The 12952-nt window shown below is 41.9% G+C and overlaps 4 non-coding genes across 4 annotated transcripts; all 4 read right to left on the minus strand.

Moving 5' to 3' along the window:
* Positions 1–422: 422 nt before the first annotated feature.
* TRNAP-UGG (transfer RNA proline (anticodon UGG)) lies at positions 423–494 on the minus strand. The gene has a single exon. It is a non-coding gene; the product is annotated as a tRNA-Pro (tRNA).
* Positions 495–2819: 2325 nt separating this feature from the next.
* TRNAP-UGG (transfer RNA proline (anticodon UGG)) lies at positions 2820–2891 on the minus strand. Its single transcript has one exon. It is a non-coding gene; the product is annotated as a tRNA-Pro (tRNA).
* Positions 2892–7602: 4711 nt separating this feature from the next.
* Positions 7603–7674, minus strand: TRNAP-UGG (transfer RNA proline (anticodon UGG)). The gene has a single exon. It is a non-coding gene; the product is annotated as a tRNA-Pro (tRNA).
* A 4711-nt stretch (positions 7675–12385) lies between these two features.
* Positions 12386–12457, minus strand: TRNAP-UGG (transfer RNA proline (anticodon UGG)). Its single transcript has one exon. It is a non-coding gene; the product is annotated as a tRNA-Pro (tRNA).
* Between the last annotated feature and the right edge of the window lie 495 nt (positions 12458–12952).

A 12952-nucleotide genomic window follows, 5' to 3' on the forward strand; every position in this document is an offset into this window, starting at 1 on the left:
GAAATAATCTTCAGGGCTTGGACAATTCCATGGCAAAACGGCACCTATCAACATTGTAGCCAACACAATATAACAACTGTTTCTGCCCGGTTTCGAACCGGGGACCTTTCGCGTGTGAGGCAAACGTGATAACCACTACACTACAGAAACAGATACCTACAGTTGATTTTTCTGTAATGAAACTGCTCCGAACTGGCTATTCCATGGGCCTCTGGCTTTAGATTTCTTTCATGCAACCTGCCCGACATCCCTAGCTGAACGCTCGTACATGCCATGCAAGACCAGATGTTTGGTATTAGCTCAGACTGGGCAGGGCTGAAGCATGAGACTCTAGCAAAGAATTATCCACTACTGCAAAGAAAAAATTGATGTTGGTTTTGAAACGCAAACTTCAAAACAACTTGAAAAGAGTACCAAGAAAAGGGCTCGTCCGGGATTTGAACCCGGGACCTCTCGCACCCAAAGCGAGAATCATACCCCTAGACCAACGAGCCCTCAAAATCCTCTTACCTCTCAAAAGCTAATACCGGCTCTAAGCCCGCAATGAAGATCATGCTGGTATCTTTATGATGCTTGGTCTGTGAATACGCATGAAAGTCAGTCTCAACTTACCCTTTCTCAAACGATAGCACTATCATTTACAAGTGTCTCCTTTTATTCCGTCCCAGCTTTGGACACGTCTTACAGGAAGTCAGCCCTTATTTATATATTTCTTCAGTGGCTGAAGCTTAATGAGAAAGAGTAACAAGTTGTTCATAACAACATAAGAAACACATTGTGCATTTTCTCTCAAATACTCCTTCACTTTGTGCCAAAAGAAATACCAAGGTGAATACCTAGGCCACAGATTCAAGCTAAAGATCTTCCTGCTGAATGCAAGGCGCAATAAAAACTGCATATCGCTGGACTAAAGCATTCCTTGCATAGCCTCTAACATCATAACATAACTGAGCTGCTAGCAGCAAGCTAACCAATACCTTTCTGAAATGAGAATGACATGTGCTTATCTGCTCAATCAGTGCTCAATCAGGCTCGATCAGGCGAGATTTGGAAAAGGTGGAAAGGGTCCAAGTGGATGCCCCTTCCTTTTTAGGGTGGGTCCTGCTGACTATCATAGGATTGCTTGTAAAAGTGGCCAGGGTCAGAGGAAAAGCTGCCAACACTTCTTAGCGTTCTCTATAGATGCAGCCATTTTCTGTGACTGTAATTTCGGCCTTTTCCCAGAAGTCTCTATTCTGCCTATGCAAATTAACAAAAGCAGTGCTTATTCCTCACTTGCTCAAATGTCCTTCCTGTCCAGAAAGCTCTGATTAAGCATGCTTATTTTCTTTTTCTGGGATATTTTAAATTGTTTCGCTGTCCAGTCTGTGGCAGTAGAAAGCTGCTTATGATGCCAGGTTTTGATGAATCCCCAAGGTACAAGTACAGAGGAATATATCAGTCTCTAGGATATGGAACTTTTAGCTAACACATCACAATATGTGATGCTTGCCAAGAAAACACTACATTCTGGAGCGCTGATGATCAGAACATTCTGCTCCTGAAGGATAGAAAAGACAGCTTGATTGAAATAAAGTCTGTTTATATTGACGCTCTCTCTCTCCCTATATATACATACATGCGTACACACACACACACAGGTATGTCATGCATTTCTTCAGATTTGTTTCAACCATTTACCATTTATTGGAGAATCCCTACTTTTCAAGTGACTGCAAATGAAGTCATCTCTGGCACTTTTTGTGCAAAGTAAGAGACACACATGACACCTTTTTATAAAAGTCATCGGTTTCTTTGTTACTGTGTACTTTCAAAGCATGGGGCTTTCACACGTCAGGTAAACCTGATTACCACTACACAACAAAAGCAGATGCAGCTTTCTTATCTATGTCGTGATAGAACAGTTGTGAATTGAGTAGAAGAAGGGCCCTGATGTGATACTTATTACATGCAGCCTGTAAGATAGTCAAACATGCAGGCTAGGAAGGAAGATGCAAATATCAATGTATTAGAAAAACACCTAAAGGCGAGTGATATGCTTTCATTCATGCATGGCTAGGAAAAATCGCCATACTGTTGCAAACATTCTTACACCACCAACTGGAAATAAATGATTCTGACATTAAACGTAAAGGTGACAATGCATTTGTATCATCACCTTGAGAAGGATCATCTTGGAATTGAGCCGAGGGCCTCTGCACTCAAAGCCAGAAACACTCCACTAAAATAAGATTCCTGTTGGTGCCAACAATTCTCCATGTTAATGCTTGTTCTAGGTGAGCAGTGAACCGATTGCAGGGCTCTTTTGAAAGCAAGGTCTGAGAACCAACAGATACATCCACACGCCGATTACTTTAGTGTTTTGAGAGAATTCCCTTTCTTGGAACGAGATTGCATGAAATAATCTTCAGGGCTTGGACAATTCCATGGCAAAACGGCACCTATCAACATTGTAGCCAACACAATATAACAACTGTTTCTGCCCGGTTTCGAACCGGGGACCTTTCGCGTGTGAGGCAAACGTGATAACCACTACACTACAGAAACAGATACCTACAGTTGATTTTTCTGTAATGAAACTGCTCCGAACTGGCTATTCCATGGGCCTCTGGCTTTAGATTTCTTTCATGCAACCTGCCCGACATCCCTAGCTGAACGCTCGTACATGCCATGCAAGACCAGATGTTTGGTATTAGCTCAGACTGGGCAGGGCTGAAGCATGAGACTCTAGCAAAGAATTATCCACTACTGCAAAGAAAAAATTGATGTTGGTTTTGAAACGCAAACTTCAAAACAACTTGAAAAGAGTACCAAGAAAAGGGCTCGTCCGGGATTTGAACCCGGGACCTCTCGCACCCAAAGCGAGAATCATACCCCTAGACCAACGAGCCCTCAAAATCCTCTTACCTCTCAAAAGCTAATACCGGCTCTAAGCCCGCAATGAAGATCATGCTGGTATCTTTATGATGCTTGGTCTGTGAATACGCATGAAAGTCAGTCTCAACTTACCCTTTCTCAAACGATAGCACTATCATTTACAAGTGTCTCCTTTTATTCCGTCCCAGCTTTGGACACGTCTTACAGGAAGTCAGCCCTTATTTATATATTTCTTCAGTGGCTGAAGCTTAATGAGAAAGAGTAACAAGTTGTTCATAACAACATAAGAAACACATTGTGCATTTTCTCTCAAATACTCCTTCACTTTGTGCCAAAAGAAATACCAAGGTGAATACCTAGGCCACAGATTCAAGCTAAAGATCTTCCTGCTGAATGCAAGGCGCAATAAAAACTGCATATCGCTGGACTAAAGCATTCCTTGCATAGCCTCTAACATCATAACATAACTGAGCTGCTAGCAGCAAGCTAACCAATACCTTTCTGAAATGAGAATGACATGTGCTTATCTGCTCAATCAGTGCTCAATCAGGCTCGATCAGGCGAGATTTGGAAAAGGTGGAAAGGGTCCAAGTGGATGCCCCTTCCTTTTTAGGGTGGGTCCTGCTGACTATCATAGGATTGCTTGTAAAAGTGGCCAGGGTCAGAGGAAAAGCTGCCAACACTTCTTAGCGTTCTCTATAGATGCAGCCATTTTCTGTGACTGTAATTTCGGCCTTTTCCCAGAAGTCTCTATTCTGCCTATGCAAATTAACAAAAGCAGTGCTTATTCCTCACTTGCTCAAATGTCCTTCCTGTCCAGAAAGCTCTGATTAAGCATGCTTATTTTCTTTTTCTGGGATATTTTAAATTGTTTCGCTGTCCAGTCTGTGGCAGTAGAAAGCTGCTTATGATGCCAGGTTTTGATGAATCCCCAAGGTACAAGTACAGAGGAATATATCAGTCTCTAGGATATGGAACTTTTAGCTAACACATCACAATATGTGATGCTTGCCAAGAAAACACTACATTCTGGAGCGCTGATGATCAGAACATTCTGCTCCTGAAGGATAGAAAAGACAGCTTGATTGAAATAAAGTCTGTTTATATTGACGCTCTCTCTCTCCCTATATATACATACATGCGTACACACACACACACAGGTATGTCATGCATTTCTTCAGATTTGTTTCAACCATTTACCATTTATTGGAGAATCCCTACTTTTCAAGTGACTGCAAATGAAGTCATCTCTGGCACTTTTTGTGCAAAGTAAGAGACACACATGACACCTTTTTATAAAAGTCATCGGTTTCTTTGTTACTGTGTACTTTCAAAGCATGGGGCTTTCACACGTCAGGTAAACCTGATTACCACTACACAACAAAAGCAGATGCAGCTTTCTTATCTATGTCGTGATAGAACAGTTGTGAATTGAGTAGAAGAAGGGCCCTGATGTGATACTTATTACATGCAGCCTGTAAGATAGTCAAACATGCAGGCTAGGAAGGAAGATGCAAATATCAATGTATTAGAAAAACACCTAAAGGCGAGTGATATGCTTTCATTCATGCATGGCTAGGAAAAATCGCCATACTGTTGCAAACATTCTTACACCACCAACTGGAAATAAATGATTCTGACATTAAACGTAAAGGTGACAATGCATTTGTATCATCACCTTGAGAAGGATCATCTTGGAATTGAGCCGAGGGCCTCTGCACTCAAAGCCAGAAACACTCCACTAAAATAAGATTCCTGTTGGTGCCAACAATTCTCCATGTTAATGCTTGTTCTAGGTGAGCAGTGAACCGATTGCAGGGCTCTTTTGAAAGCAAGGTCTGAGAACCAACAGATACATCCACACGCCGATTACTTTAGTGTTTTGAGAGAATTCCCTTTCTTGGAACGAGATTGCATGAAATAATCTTCAGGGCTTGGACAATTCCATGGCAAAACGGCACCTATCAACATTGTAGCCAACACAATATAACAACTGTTTCTGCCCGGTTTCGAACCGGGGACCTTTCGCGTGTGAGGCAAACGTGATAACCACTACACTACAGAAACAGATACCTACAGTTGATTTTTCTGTAATGAAACTGCTCCGAACTGGCTATTCCATGGGCCTCTGGCTTTAGATTTCTTTCATGCAACCTGCCCGTCATCCCTAGCTGAACGCTCGTACATGCCATGCAAGACCAGATGTGTGGTATTAGCTCAGACTGGGCAGGGCTGAAGCATGAGACTCTAGCAAAGAATTATCCACTACTGCAAAGAAAAAATTGATGTTGGTTTTGAAACGCAAACTTCAAAACAACTTGAAAAGAGTACCAAGAAAAGGGCTCGTCCGGGATTTGAACCTGGGACCTCTCGCACCCAAAGCGAGAATCATACCCCTAGACCAACGAGCCCTCAAAATCCTCTTACCTCTCAAAAGCTAATACCGGCTCTAAGCCCGCAATGAAGATCATGCTGGTATCTTTATGATGCTTGGTCTGTGAATACGCATGAAAGTCAGTCTCAACTTACCCTTTCTCAAACGATAGCACTATCATTTACAAGTGTCTCCTTTTATTCCGTCCCAGCTTTGGACACGTCTTACAGGAAGTCAGCCCTTATTTATATATTTCTTCAGTGGCTGAAGCTTAATGAGAAAGAGTAACAAGTTGTTCATAACAACATAAGAAACACATTGTGCATTTTCTCTCAAATACTCCTTCACTTTGTGCCAAAAGAAATACCAAGGTGAATACCTAGGCCACAGATTCAAGCTAAAGATCTTCCTGCTGAATGCAAGGCGCAATAAAAACTGCATATCGCTGGACTAAAGCATTCCTTGCATAGCCTCTAACATCATAACATAACTGAGCTGCTAGCAGCAAGCTAACCAATACCTTTCTGAAATGAGAATGACATGTGCTTATCTGCTCGATCAGGCTCGATCAGGCGAGATTTAGAAAAGGTGGAAAGGGTCCAAGTGGATGCCCCTTCCTTTTTAGGGTGGGTCCTGCTGACTATCATAGGATTGCTTGTAAAAGTGGCCAGGGTCAGAGGAAAAGCTGCCAACACTTCTTAGCGTTCTCTATAGATGCAGCCATTTTCTGTGACTGTAATTTCGGCCTTTTCCCAGAAGTCTCTATTCTGCCTATGCAAATTAACAAAAGCAGTGCTTATTCCTCACTTGCTCAAATGTCCTTCCTGTCCAGAAAGCTCTGATTAAGCATGCTTATTTTCTTTTTCTGGGATATTTTAAATTGTTTCGCTGTCCAGTCTGTGGCAGTAGAAAGCTGCTTATGATGCCAGGTTTTGATGAATCCCCAAGGTACAAGTACAGAGGAATATATCAGTCTCTAGGATATGGAACTTTTAGCTAAAACATCACAATATGTGATGCTTGCCAAGAAAACACTACATTCTGGAGCGCTGATGATCAGAACATTCTGCTCCTGAAGGATAGAAAAGACAGCTTGATTGAAATAAAGTCTGTTTATATTGACGCTCTCTCTCTCCCTATATATACATACATGCGTACACACACACACACAGGTATGTCATGCATTTCTTCAGATTTGTTTCAACCATTTACCATTTATTGGAGAATCCCTACTTTTCAAGTGACTGCAAATGAAGTCATCTCTGGCACTTTTTGTGCAAAGTAAGAGACACACATGACACCTTTTTATAAAAGTCATCGGTTTCTTTGTTACTGTGTACTTTCAAAGCATGGGGCTTTCACACGTCAGGTAAACCTGATTACCACTACACAACAAAAGCAGATGCAGCTTTCTTATCTATGTCGTGATAGAACAGTTGTGAATTGAGTAGAAGAAGGGCCCTGATGTGATACTTATTACATGCAGCCTGTAAGATAGTCAAACATGCAGGCTAGGAAGGAAGATGCAAATATCAATGTATTAGAAAAACACCTAAAGGCGAGTGATATGCTTTCATTCATGCATGGCTAGGAAAAATCGCCATACTGTTGCAAACATTCTTACACCACCAACTGGAAATAAATGATTCTGACATTAAACGTAAAGGTGACAATGCATTTGTATCATCACCTTGAGAAGGATCATCTTGGAATTGAGCCGAGGGCCTCTGCACTCAAAGCCAGAAACACTCCACTAAAATAAGATTCCTGTTGGTGCCAACAATTCTCCATGTTAATGCTTGTTCTAGGTGAGCAGTGAACCGATTGCAGGGCTCTTTTGAAAGCAAGGTCTGAGAACCAACAGATACATCCACACGCCGATTACTTTAGTGTTTTGAGAGAATTCCCTTTCTTGGAACGAGATTGCATGAAATAATCTTCAGGGCTTGGACAATTCCATGGCAAAACGGCACCTATCAACATTGTAGCCAACACAATATAACAACTGTTTCTGCCCGGTTTCGAACCGGGGACCTTTCGCGTGTGAGGCAAACGTGATAACCACTACACTACAGAAACAGATACCTACAGTTGATTTTTCTGTAATGAAACTGCTCCGAACTGGCTATTCCATGGGCCTCTGGCTTTAGATTTCTTTCATGCAACCTGCCCGACATCCCTAGCTGAACGCTCGTACATGCCATGCAAGACCAGATGTTTGGTATTAGCTCAGACTGGGCAGGGCTGAAGCATGAGACTCTAGCAAAGAATTATCCACTACTGCAAAGAAAAAATTGATGTTGGTTTTGAAACGCAAACTTCAAAACAACTTGAAAAGAGTACCAAGAAAAGGGCTCGTCCGGGATTTGAACCCGGGACCTCTCGCACCCAAAGCGAGAATCATACCCCTAGACCAACGAGCCCTCAAAATCCTCTTACCTCTCAAAAGCTAATACCGGCTCTAAGCCCGCAATGAAGATCATGCTGGTATCTTTATGATGCTTGGTCTGTGAATACGCATGAAAGTCAGTCTCAACTTACCCTTTCTCAAACGATAGCACTATCATTTACAAGTGTCTCCTTTTATTCCGTCCCAGCTTTGGACACGTCTTACAGGAAGTCAGCCCTTATTTATATATTTCTTCAGTGGCTGAAGCTTAATGAGAAAGAGTAACAAGTTGTTCATAACAACATAAGAAACACATTGTGCATTTTCTCTCAAATACTCCTTCACTTTGTGCCAAAAGAAATACCAAGGTGAATACCTAGGCCACAGATTCAAGCTAAAGATCTTCCTGCTGAATGCAAGGCGCAATAAAAACTGCATATCGCTGGACTAAAGCATTCCTTGCATAGCCTCTAACATCATAACATAACTGAGCTGCTAGCAGCAAGCTAACCAATACCTTTCTGAAATGAGAATGACATGTGCTTATCTGCTCAATCAGTGCTCAATCAGGCTCGATCAGGCGAGATTTGGAAAAGGTGGAAAGGGTCCAAGTGGATGCCCCTTCCTTTTTAGGGTGGGTCCTGCTGACTATCATAGGATTGCTTGTAAAAGTGGCCAGGGTCAGAGGAAAAGCTGCCAACACTTCTTAGCGTTCTCTATAGATGCAGCCATTTTCTGTGACTGTAATTTCGGCCTTTTCCCAGAAGTCTCTATTCTGCCTATGCAAATTAACAAAAGCAGTGCTTATTCCTCACTTGCTCAAATGTCCTTCCTGTCCAGAAAGCTCTGATTAAGCATGCTTATTTTCTTTTTCTGGGATATTTTAAATTGTTTCGCTGTCCAGTCTGTGGCAGTAGAAAGCTGCTTATGATGCCAGGTTTTGATGAATCCCCAAGGTACAAGTACAGAGGAATATATCAGTCTCTAGGATATGGAACTTTTAGCTAACACATCACAATATGTGATGCTTGCCAAGAAAACACTACATTCTGGAGCGCTGATGATCAGAACATTCTGCTCCTGAAGGATAGAAAAGACAGCTTGATTGAAATAAAGTCTGTTTATATTGACGCTCTCTCTCTCCCTATATATACATACATGCGTACACACACACACACAGGTATGTCATGCATTTCTTCAGATTTGTTTCAACCATTTACCATTTATTGGAGAATCCCTACTTTTCAAGTGACTGCAAATGAAGTCATCTCTGGCACTTTTTGTGCAAAGTAAGAGACACACATGACACCTTTTTATAAAAGTCATCGGTTTCTTTGTTACTGTGTACTTTCAAAGCATGGGGCTTTCACACGTCAGGTAAACCTGATTACCACTACACAACAAAAGCAGATGCAGCTTTCTTATCTATGTCGTGATAGAACAGTTGTGAATTGAGTAGAAGAAGGGCCCTGATGTGATACTTATTACATGCAGCCTGTAAGATAGTCAAACATGCAGGCTAGGAAGGAAGATGCAAATATCAATGTATTAGAAAAACACCTAAAGGCGAGTGATATGCTTTCATTCATGCATGGCTAGGAAAAATCGCCATACTGTTGCAAACATTCTTACACCACCAACTGGAAATAAATGATTCTGACATTAAACGTAAAGGTGACAATGCATTTGTATCATCACCTTGAGAAGGATCATCTTGGAATTGAGCCGAGGGCCTCTGCACTCAAAGCCAGAAACACTCCACTAAAATAAGATTCCTGTTGGTGCCAACAATTCTCCATGTTAATGCTTGTTCTAGGTGAGCAGTGAACCGATTGCAGGGCTCTTTTGAAAGCAAGGTCTGAGAACCAACAGATACATCCACACGCCGATTACTTTAGTGTTTTGAGAGAATTCCCTTTCTTGGAACGAGATTGCATGAAATAATCTTCAGGGCTTGGACAATTCCATGGCAAAACGGCACCTATCAACATTGTAGCCAACACAATATAACAACTGTTTCTGCCCGGTTTCGAACCGGGGACCTTTCGCGTGTGAGGCAAACGTGATAACCACTACACTACAGAAACAGATACCTACAGTTGATTTTTCTGTAATGAAACTGCTCCGAACTGGCTATTCCATGGGCCTCTGGCTTTAGATTTCTTTCATGCAACCTGCCCGACATCCCTAGCTGAACGCTCGTACATGCCATGCAAGACCAGATGTGTGGTATTAGCTCAGACTGGGCAGGGCTGAAGCATGAGACTCTAGCAAAGAATTATCCACTACTGCAAAGAAAAAATTGATGTTGGTTTTGAAACGCAAACTTCAAAACAACTTGAAAAGAGTACCAAGAAAAGGGCTCGTCCGGGATTTGAACCTGGGACCTCTCGCACCCAAAGCGAGAATCATACCCCTAGACCAACGAGCCCTCAAAATCCTCTTACCTCTCAAAAGCTAATACCGGCTCTAAGCCCGCAATGAAGATCATGCTGGTATCTTTATGATGCTTGGTCTGTGAATACGCATGAAAGTCAGTCTCAACTTACCCTTTCTCAAACGATAGCACTATCATTTACAAGTGTCTCCTTTTATTCCGTCCCAGCTTTGGACACGTCTTACAGGAAGTCAGCCCTTATTTATATATTTCTTCAGTGGCTGAAGCTTAATGAGAAAGAGTAACAAGTTGTTCATAACAACATAAGAAACACATTGTGCATTTTCTCTCAAATACTCCTTCACTTTGTGCCAAAAGAAATACCAAGGTGAATACCTAGGCCACAGATTCAAGCTAAAGATCTTCCTGCTGAATGCAAGGCGCAATAAAAACTGCATATCGCTGGACTAAAGCATTCCTTGCATAGCCTCTAACATCATAACATAACTGAGCTGCTAGCAGCAAGCTAACCAATACCTTTCTGAAATGAGAATGACATGTGCTTATCTGCTCGATCAGGCTCGATCAGGCGAGATTTAGAAAAGGTGGAAAGGGTCCAAGTGGATGCCCCTTCCTTTTTAGGGTGGGTCCTGCTGACTATCATAGGATTGCTTGTAAAAGTGGCCAGGGTCAGAGGAAAAGCTGCCAACACTTCTTAGCGTTCTCTATAGATGCAGCCATTTTCTGTGACTGTAATTTCGGCCTTTTCCCAGAAGTCTCTATTCTGCCTATGCAAATTAACAAAAGCAGTGCTTATTCCTCACTTGCTCAAATGTCCTTCCTGTCCAGAAAGCTCTGATTAAGCATGCTTATTTTCTTTTTCTGGGATATTTTAAATTGTTTCGCTGTCCAGTCTGTGGCAGTAGAAAGCTGCTTATGATGCCAGGTTTTGATGAATCCCCAAGGTACAAGTACAGAGGAATATATCAGTCTCTAGGATATGGAACTTTTAGCTAAAACATCACAATATGTGATGCTTGCCAAGAAAACACTACATTCTGGAGCGCTGATGATCAGAACATTCTGCTCCTGAAGGATAGAAAAGACAGCTTGATTGAAATAAAGTCTGTTTATATTGACGCTCTCTCTCTCCCTATATATACATACATGCGTACACACACACACACAGGTATGTCATGCATTTCTTCAGATTTGTTTCAACCATTTACCATTTATTGGAGAATCCCTACTTTTCAAGTGACTGCAAATGAAGTCATCTCTGGCACTTTTTGTGCAAAGTAAGAGACACACATGACACCTTTTTATAAAAGTCATCGGTTTCTTTGTTACTGTGTACTTTCAAAGCATGGGGCTTTCACACGTCAGGTAAACCTGATTACCACTACACAACAAAAGCAGATGCAGCTTTCTTATCTATGTCGTGATAGAACAGTTGTGAATTGAGTAGAAGAAGGGCCCTGATGTGATACTTATTACATGCAGCCTGTAAGATAGTCAAACATGCAGGCTAGGAAGGAAGATGCAAATATCAATGTATTAGAAAAACACCTAAAGGCGAGTGATATGCTTTCATTCATGCATGGCTAGGAAAAATCGCCATACTGTTGCAAACATTCTTACACCACCAACTGGAAATAAATGATTCTGACATTAAACGTAAAGGTGACAATGCATTTGTATCATCACCTTGAGAAGGATCATCTTGGAATTGAGCCGAGGGCCTCTGCACTCAAAGCCAGAAACACTCCACTAAAATAAGATTCCTGTTGGTGCCAACAATTCTCCATGTTAATGCTTGTTCTAGGTGAGCAGTGAACCGATTGCAGGGCTCTTTTGAAAGCAAGGTCTGAGAACCAACAGATACATCCACACGCCGATTACTTTAGTGTTTTGAGAGAATTCCCTTTCTTGGAACGAGATTGCATGAAATAATCTTCAGGGCTTGGACAATTCCATGGCAAAACGGCACCTATCAACATTGTAGCCAACACAATATAACAACTGTTTCTGCCCGGTTTCGAACCGGGGACCTTTCGCGTGTGAGGCAAACGTGATAACCACTACACTACAGAAACAGATACCTACAGTTGATTTTTCTGTAATGAAACTGCTCCGAACTGGCTATTCCATGGGCCTCTGGCTTTAGATTTCTTTCATGCAACCTGCCCGACATCCCTAGCTGAACGCTCGTACATGCCATGCAAGACCAGATGTTTGGTATTAGCTCAGACTGGGCAGGGCTGAAGCATGAGACTCTAGCAAAGAATTATCCACTACTGCAAAGAAAAAATTGATGTTGGTTTTGAAACGCAAACTTCAAAACAACTTGAAAAGAGTACCAAGAAAAGGGCTCGTCCGGGATTTGAACCCGGGACCTCTCGCACCCAAAGCGAGAATCATACCCCTAGACCAACGAGCCCTCAAAATCCTCTTACCTCTCAAAAGCTAATACCGGCTCTAAGCCCGCAATGAAGATCATGCTGGTATCTTTATGATGCTTGGTCTGTGAATACGCATGAAAGTCAGTCTCAACTTACCCTTTCTCAAACGATAGCACTATCATTTACAAGTGTCTCCTTTTATTCCGTCCCAGCTTTGGACACGTCTTACAGGAAGTCAGCCCTTATTTATATATTTCTTCAGTGGCTGAAGCTTAATGAGAAAGAGTAACAAGTTGTTCATAACAACATAAGAAACACATTGTGCATTTTCTCTCAAATACTCCTTCACTTTGTGCCAAAAGAAATACCAAGGTGAATACCTAGGCCACAGATTCAAGCTAAAGATCTTCCTGCTGAATGCAAGGCGCAATAAAAACTGCATATCGCTGGACTAAAGCATTCCTTGCATAGCCTCTAACATCATAACATAACTGAGCTGCTAGCAGCAAGCTAACCAATACCTTTCTGAAATG

This window comes from Triturus cristatus, chromosome 8 (genome assembly GCF_964204655.1).
Source record: "Triturus cristatus chromosome 8, aTriCri1.1, whole genome shotgun sequence".
Lineage (NCBI taxonomy): Eukaryota > Metazoa > Chordata > Amphibia > Caudata > Salamandridae > Triturus > Triturus cristatus.